The sequence below is a fragment of the Elgaria multicarinata genome, chromosome 13 (assembly GCF_023053635.1).
Source record: "Elgaria multicarinata webbii isolate HBS135686 ecotype San Diego chromosome 13, rElgMul1.1.pri, whole genome shotgun sequence".
NCBI lineage: Eukaryota > Metazoa > Chordata > Lepidosauria > Squamata > Anguidae > Elgaria > Elgaria multicarinata.
Genome location: NC_086183.1, coordinates 32937113 through 32945882, shown reverse-complemented (window position 1 = coordinate 32945882; position 8770 = coordinate 32937113).

Here is an 8770-nt window from a genome sequence, read left to right as displayed (position 1 = left end):
ATAATACAGGGAACACAATCATTCCTGTAAGGAGCACAGGACTACTTCTTTAGTTAAGGTGAGTCACACATACACAAAAGGTTCCACACCATAAGCCACAAAATTCTATTGCTTCCAAAAATGTTACCTCTAATAACCTGAAACTGGGCATCTATAATTTAACTAATGAGGCCTACAACCACACAAAATTTCAAACCAAGCTGATACAAATTGCCACAGATGCACCACATTAAAGACTAGTGTTGAAAATGGACACATTTGTACTTCTTGTTCAAGCATCAGCTCAGTATATTATATATTTCTTTCAAATTCTGGTGGAAACTACATATGAATTTTATTCAGGCTCGTCAAGCCTTTCACTTCACACAGAGCGAGCCTTTGTGTGCAGAGTACAGGCTGGATTAGGTCCACAAGCCAGGGGTTCTGCAGTTAATTGGCTAAAACACAATTTTGGGTTACTTGTCCATCCAACGTCAGTCATTTTCTTTCGCCTCGTTATAAAAAGAAACCCTTAAAAAGTCTTAGGGCCTTGCTAGACCTACCTTTGAATCCGGCCTTCAGGCACAGCAAGCCCGTGCTACAGTTAGCACAGGCCGTCGTGCCCATCCAGATGCCAGACGCGACGGGAAAAGGAAAGCCCAGTCATGTCCTCCATTTTTAAAAAAAAGTTAAAGGGGCCATGTGCGCAGGAGCGCACCAACGAAAAGGTAAGTCTTTTTTTAAAAAAAAAAAGGGTTCCCCGCTCCCCCTGCCCCCAATTCCCCCCCACAATGACTGATGCCCCCCTGCTCGCCCCCCCCGCTCGCCCCCTCGCTCGCCCGTCCACTCGCTCGCCTGTCCGCTCTCCACCCTTGCTCACCATGTCCGATGCCCCCTCCACCACCACTCCGGCCGCGATCTCCCCACCCTGGCTCCACTCTTCCTCCTCCCATCCCTCCTGCCGGGTCCGCTCTTTCCCCTCTGACCCCCATCACTCCCCCCCCCCCCCCGCGATTCCCTCAACCCCGGCCTGATGGGCACAGCACTCCTATGGAGCGCCGTGCCCAGTGCATGGCTTCTCCCGGCTACTCGCGAGTAAGCGAGCAGCCGGGAAAAGCCAAGGAACCAGCTAGACTTTCCGCAGCCCCGGGCCACAAGTGGATCTGGTTATCCCAGGTCAAGGGAGGGTTTAGCCCGGCCTGACCCCGGGATCCCCTGTGCGTCATCTGCATGCACAGCAGGGAGCCCGGGCCTCACACCAGGCTAAACCCTTGTCTAGGAAGGCCCTTAGTCTTTCTGCAGTAGCTTCTGCCACCTCCGTTTGGAGCAGCCTTCCTCAACCTGGGGCGCTCCAGATGTGTTGGACTACAACTCCCAGAATGCCCCAGCCAGCTGGCTGGGGCATTCTGGGAGATGCAGTCCAACACATCTGGAGCGCCCCAGGTTGAGGAAGGCTGGTTTGGAGGGACGTCTGCATCACCCCCTGCCAGGCTCCAGAGCACCGCCTTGCATACCCCCATTTGACCCTGTAATTTTGCATGTATTTTATCGTTTGTAAGTCACCAGACCAGTTAAACTTGGCTGACAGGCAGGCTAAAGTGGTCTCTCCTCTCCTGCCTCAGTCCCCAATCACTCCCACCTGCAAAATGAAGAGAAGAATGCTGTCCTATCTTACAGGGCTGTTGTAAGTATTGCTGAGATAATGTGTGCGAAATGCTTTGAACACCTTCAACCACTACATAATGCCAAACAGGATGGATTCTGGCCAGCCACCACACATGTATAGATGCCAAGCAGTGATGTATTTGGGTCAGGAGGGAGCCTGAGCCACAAACCACAAATGTGCCGTGGGAAACGCTGCCATGAATGAATGAATGTAGAGCACTCAGACATTAAGTGCAGAATGAATCCAGTCTCTGCCAGAGGAAACACAGAGCTCACGGCATGGCAAGCAAGACTGAAAGGATAATCCCTGTTGTGCAACTTCTATTCTTGCTGCTAGTGAGCTTTCAGAAAACAGAGTGGGCGTCAGACACAGACAGGCAGACGGCACATTTGGAGGCCAATGGCACTAGGCACAGAGGCTTTCAGCTTGCCTATAGATAATATCCCAGCTGCCTACCCAAAGTTCGGCTCTGGGTAGTTTGCGGCACCCATTCTCTGCTATGGCTCCAGTTCAGACCGACCTCCACGGACGGAGGAAAAATGGGCACATCACAGAGGCACTGGATGGTGGCAGGACCGGAAGCGTCTCAGATGGTTGAGGAGTTTGGGGGTGCAGTAGGACACGCACGCTGCACCATGAACAAGCACCAAGCATCCAGGAGCCCAGGGAAGCCTCGGATTTGATCGCTGTCATGTGGGTCTGCTCTTTAAGGGGGGGGCTCCTATAATGCAGCCTTCATCAATCTGGTTACCTCCAGATGTTTTGGACTTTGACTTCCATTCGCCTCAGTCAGCAGTTTAATGGTCGGGAAGCTAGGAGGTTTCGGTCAAATTTTGAGAGCGCAGGCTGAGGAAGGATGACAGAGGCGGTACTGTTAACGGTCCATACAAATTGGCCAAGGAACAATTGGAAGGCTTTGTTAAAGAGAGAGCCACAGAGCGACCCCATGCAATGCAGTCAAACAAATTGCCATTATTCTCTAGAAGAAACCAACCACTGACTGGTAGGAACGGTTTTAATGATATCAAGTTATGTAATACGATTTCATGTGGAGATACTCAGACATGATTTTGTGTAACTATGGGCCACGTGAAGAAGTACTTCCTTTTTATCTGTCCCAATCTCCCACCAAACAGCTTCAGGGGATGTAGGGTGACCCTATGAAAAGGAGGACAGGGCTCCTGTATCTTTAACAGTTGTATTGAAAGGGGAAGTTCACCAGGTGTCGTTTGTATATATGGAGAATCTGGTGAAATTTCCTCTTCATCGCAACAGTTAAAGCTGCAGGAGCCCTGCCCTCTTTTAAATCTAGTCACTCTAGTATAGCTCCTGCAGCTTTAACTGTTGCGATGAAGAGGGGATTTCACCAGGTTCTCCATATATACAAATGACACCTGCTGAAATTCCCTTTTCTATGCAACTGTTAAAGATAAAGCAGCCCTGTCTTCCTTTTCCTATGGTCACCCTAGGGGATGACCCCCATCAGGTTCTAGGAGCCTTTCTCCACGAGGCATTTATTGAGCACTCATGATTCCTCACTCACGGTAGTTTGAGGGTGCTTTACACAACATCATCATCCTCCAGGGTCTCTTCTGTTCTTTGCAAGTATTATAGCAGGCTCTGTTTTGTTTTCCTAACGAGGGAAGTCTGGTATTTCCTTGAATGGCAGCATGAAACCCTGGTTCATTTGTCCAATTATACTATACCGCAGCACCACCTAGTGGTTGTGTAATGGAACATAATGAAAGGCAGAAAAAGAAAACCCCTGGGGGAAAAACACATTTAAAGGAGCCGATCTTAATCCTGCAAATAATCCAGAAATATAAGCCTTGGTAAAGCGGGTTAAAAGCTTCATGTAGAAAAGGCCTAGGATTATATATATATGAGAGAGAGAGAGAGAGAGAGAGAGAGAGAGAGAGAGAATATCTCCCTATCCATTTTCTCCATACTATGCATAATTTTGTACACCTGCCATAACGCCAGCCCCCCCTCCTCCTCCTTTGCAGTATGGTTCTTCAGCATCCCCAAACCATATAATTATCATCTCAAAAAGTGCAGCTGTTTGCTTGTCAGGAGCCACAAAACACCACCCACCCTCCCAGGACCTCTCCTGGCTCCCACCTTCTGTTGCTCTACTTTGACTGCAGAATTCATGCCTGTTAAAAACAGTCACCCGTGCCGTGTGCACTTGTTTTTGAACTGCAAAGAAGATGAGGGGGACGGGTGGCAAACATGAGGAAGAGGAGGTACTGCTGTACCCTGAGCTGACAGCCAAAAGACACCCCAAGAGGGGAAAGGTGTTGTGTAGGGATAGAAGAAGTTGGAACGTTTAGAGGACAAAACAGCAAACAGCAAAAGGCCATGAGCCTTCCCCCTTCTTCAACCGCCTGCTCTCTAGGTATGTTGGGCTCTGCTGGCTGAGGAATGCCGGGCGTTGTCGCACGTTTTTCTATCCAAACACACATAAGATTGTGCCCTAATACGATTAAGGGATTATTAAAGAACCTTCTCTAAAATAAGAGGCTAAAATGTGTTTTGGACTCGTTGAATCCCAGCTCAACAGGGCTTGAGATGACTCCGTTTCCCCTTGGCCAAGGTTCGTCCTCTCAGCGTCGCCGGCCTAAAAGCATAGTTGTGGATTCAGCCCAAGCTTTCATCAGCATAACTCCGCCGCCTCACGGTAGAAGCCCTGCATTAGAGGCCATCCATCAAGAGAGACCGCGCGTGGGGGGCTTGGAAGGTAATGGGCTTCTCACTGACATCACATCATCTCATCACATTAAGGTTTCAGACCTGCCAGCCATCAAAAGGGCCCATTTCCACCCACCCATCTCCTTTACCCCGGGGAATGAGAAACTCCAGCAGCTAGGGAAAAAAAGACACTTTCATTTCAGGCAATGCATACGTCGAAAAAGCTACCTAAAGGAAAATGAATAGGAAGCCCAATACATCCATCATATCACATGAGATTTGCTTTTTCCAATGGTCTATAAATATTATCCTGTTGTGAAGGAAATTGTTGCATGTTTGACTCCTTCCATGTACACAAATCTGTTAGCTTTGACATAATCGTGTGTTCATTACAGCACCCTTCTTCAAAACAGTGTCCTCTAGATATGTTGGACTACAACTCCTATCTCCCGCAGCCAGATGGGTTGTTGGGATAAAGATGGGCTAAAGTCTCATTCACTCCAATGGATGTAGAATCATAGAATAGGAGATGGCTTGAGGGCAGATGGAGACGAACTCCTAGTGGATGCAACCAAATACTGGTAAGTGCCTATAGTAAGGCATATTCATGGAATCATAGAATAGCAGAGTTGGAAGGAGCCTCTAAGGCCATCGAGTCCAACCCCCTGCTCAATGCAGGAATCCACTCTAAAGCATCCCTGACAGATGGTTGTCCAGCTGCCTCTTGAAGGCCTCCAGGGTGGGAGAGCCCACAACCTCCCTAGGTAACTGGTTCCATTGTCATACTGCTCTAACAGTCGGGAAGTTTTTCCTGATGTCCAGCTGGAATCTGGCTTCCTGACACTTGAGTCCATTATTCCATATCCTGCACTCTGGGAGGATCGAGAAGAGATCCTCGCCCTCCTCTGTGTGACAACCTTTCAAGTATTTGAAGAGTGCTCTCATGTGTCCCCTCAATCTTCTCTTCTCCAGGCTAAACGTGCCCAGTTCTTTCAGTCTCTCTTCATAGGGCTTTGTTTCCAGACCCCTGATCATCCTGGTTGCCCTCCTCTGGACACGCTCCAGCTTGTCTGCGTCCTTCTTGAATTGTGGAGCCCAGAACTGGACGCAATACTCTAGATGAGGCCTAACCAGGGCCAAATAGAGAGGAACCAGTACCTCACGCAATTTGGAAGCTATACTTCTATTAATGCAGCCCAAAATAGCATTTGCTTTTTTTCCAACCACATCACACTGTTGGCTCATATTCAGCTTGTGATCTACAACCATTCCAAGATCCTTCTCGCTTGTAGTGTTGCTGAGCCGAGTATCCCCCATCTTGTAACTGTGCATTTGGTTTCTATTTCCTAGATATAGAACTTGGCATTTATCCTAATGTACTCAAACATTGGTTTACTTGCCACTTGGGTTGTCTGAATTGCTCTACTAAGTTGGGAGAGTTGTAGCCCTCTTTCTTTCTCTGGATTAAGTTGGAGAAGCAAGGTGGAAGTTATCACATGGTATTAGTTTTAAACGTTTTAATTAGTTTTATGTATTTTATGGTGTTTTTATTTGCGTTGTACCCTGCCTCGATCCAGAGGGAGAGGCGGGTAACAAATATTTATTTATTTATTTATTTATTACATTTTTATACCACCCAATAGCCGAAGCTCTCTGGGCGGTTCACAAAAATTAAAACCATTAAGAACATAATAAAACAACCAACAATCTAAAAACCCAAATACAAAATACAATATAAAAAGCACAATCAGGATAAAACCACACAGCAGAAATTGGTATAAGATTAAAATACAGAATTAAAACAGCAAAGTTTAAATGTAGGTGTTAAAATACTGAGAGAATAAAAAGGTCTTCAGCTGGCGACAAAAAGAATACAGCGTAGGCTCCAGGCGGACCTCTCTGGGGAGCTCGTTCCACAGCCGGGGTGCCACAGCGGAGAAGGCCCTGCTCCTAGTAGCCACCTGCCTCACTTCCTTTGGCAGGGGCTCACGGAGAAGGGCCCCTGTGGGTGATCTTAAGGTCCGGGCAGGTACATATGGGAGGAGGCGTTCCTTCAAATAACCTGGCCCCAAGCCGTTTAGGGCTTTGTATGTTAGTACCAGCACTTTGAATCGGGCCCGGACCTGGACTGGCAGCCAATGAAGTTGTAAAAGGACTGGCGTGATGTTATTGTTATTATTATTATATGGTTGTCTGCAATCTCGTAAATAAATGACAAGTTGAGGGCAACATTGACCATGATGGTTCATCAAAGAAGTTGACTGGCTACAAACTCAGGATTATACAGAGGAAAAGTCTGAAGTTGATCAAATATTTGGAATGAAAATGGCGAAAGGAAGAGATGTTGAAAACCCAGGTGCTTTCTCTTTGAAGATGGTAATTGTGCCAACAGCAACAGCACTTTGCTAAGAATGAGAGGAGCGTTCCCTGCCCCCAAGGCACTTACAATCTATAATGCAACAAAGAGAAGGCAACCTAGGAAGGAGAGAGAAGTGAAGACAGGGGGGTAAACAGGAGAGGAGCATGCAATTGCGTCAATGGCACGTACTAATTCGGTGGCAGCGTGGCATGGAGAGTAGGCAATTGTTCCAAAGCTTCTTATAAAAATAAAAGCTCTGCCTTGATGCTTCCACACTTTAGCTATAAAATTGAACATTGAGGATGCTGATTCTTCTTATGAAGAGAGTAGACTTTCTTGATGAAGACTTCCATTAGAAAGCCCCCAAAGCTTTTGCAACCTGCTTCCCACAGCTCTTCCCAGACTGCCACAACTTCTGCCCCCAGGTTTTTTTTTAACCTTTTGTTTCCTCCTGTCCAGACTGCTGGCTTTCCTCCCTCTCTTCTCAGCACCAAGCCATGGCTTGGGGAACGGAGACCAGGCTTCCTAGTCAAGGGCGGCAGATATCACTAACCCCACCCCTGGAGCAACTTCATTGGACGGGCAGCCTGAACTGCAGCTTGGGGGGGGCTCTCTCATTGGCTGCCAATGAGGCAGGGTTGGGCCGGGAAAGCCTTGGGCTGGTACCCAGCCTCCATCCCTCCAGGAGATGCTGTTGCCAGGAGCAACCAGACCACGTGAGCCAGGGAGGATGCAGAAGGCAGCTTGGCATTTTCACCTGGGCAGCTCTGCACCAGACAGAATGAACTCTAAGCCCCAAGGGAGATCAGTCTCACTGGGAATTTAGGCAACGTTACATGGGGGTGTGGCATTTGATGTGGCACGAGCTGGCATCCTACCTGGAGCATCTTGACAACTGGAGCACCTTGTAATATTTCACACCTCCTTGGCATCTTGGGAACCTGGTAGAGTAACTCAGGAAACTTGGACACCTTTTAACCTCAGCAACAGGAGCACCTTGGCAACTAGGCTCACATATTATACCCCGGTGATCACCTTTGGCCACTGTTGCATATGACCCACCATTGGGCTTTGCATAGAAATGTACAGACCTCCTGGGACCGGGCATTATGAACATAATATGCCAGCATTCCTCAGAATCATAGAATTGTGGAGGTGGAAGTAACCATAAGGGTCATCTAGGAATTTATCCATTCCTAGGTACCACAAACCGTCTTCATTTCCAGAGTGAGAGAACTTTGCCAACCTATTAAGAATAACCCAGTGATCTACCAGTAGATCTAGATCTACCTTCTGCCGACCCGTGATGTATTTAGCTCAAGAGGGAGCCACAAACCACAAATGTGCAATGGTAAACACCGTCAAACGCTAAAGTGCAGAATGAATCCACTTTCCACCAGAGCAGGCACGGAACCCAAGGGACGGCAAGCGAGACAGACAGCCCATGCGTGGGACGGTTGCTTCGTGTTATGCAACTTTCATTCTTGTTGCTAGTGAGATTTTAGAAAACAGAGTGGGTGTCAGAGAGACACACAAGACAGCTGGCACGTTTGGCGGCAAACCCCAGCACTGGAGTTGTTGACAGGGAAGTTGGAAGGATCCCTCCGTGATCCAAAAAAGAGAAAACCTTCCCAGTGCAGAGTTAAATTATGGAACTCACTACCACAGGATGTAGTGATGGCCACCCATCTGGATGGCTTTAAAAGGGGGTTGGATCAATTCCTGGAGGTGAAGGCTATCCATGGCTGCTAGCCCTGATGGTTGTGTGCTATCTCCAGTATTCGAGGCAGTAAGCTTGTGTGCACCAGTTGCTGGGTAACATGGGTGGGAAGGTACTGTTGCACCATGTCCTGCTTGTTCATCCCTGGCCGATGGCTGGTTGGCCCCTGTGGGAACAGAGTGCTGGACTAGATGGACCCTTGGTCTGATCCAGCATCAGGGCTCTTCTGATGTTCTTATGCTCCCGTCTTGTAATTATCTCACCACCACCACCACCAAAAAGCATACATTGTCTTTATCAGGCTGGACTAGTTTGGGTTTCACTGGGCCAGAATGGTATTTTCGTTAGGATTTGA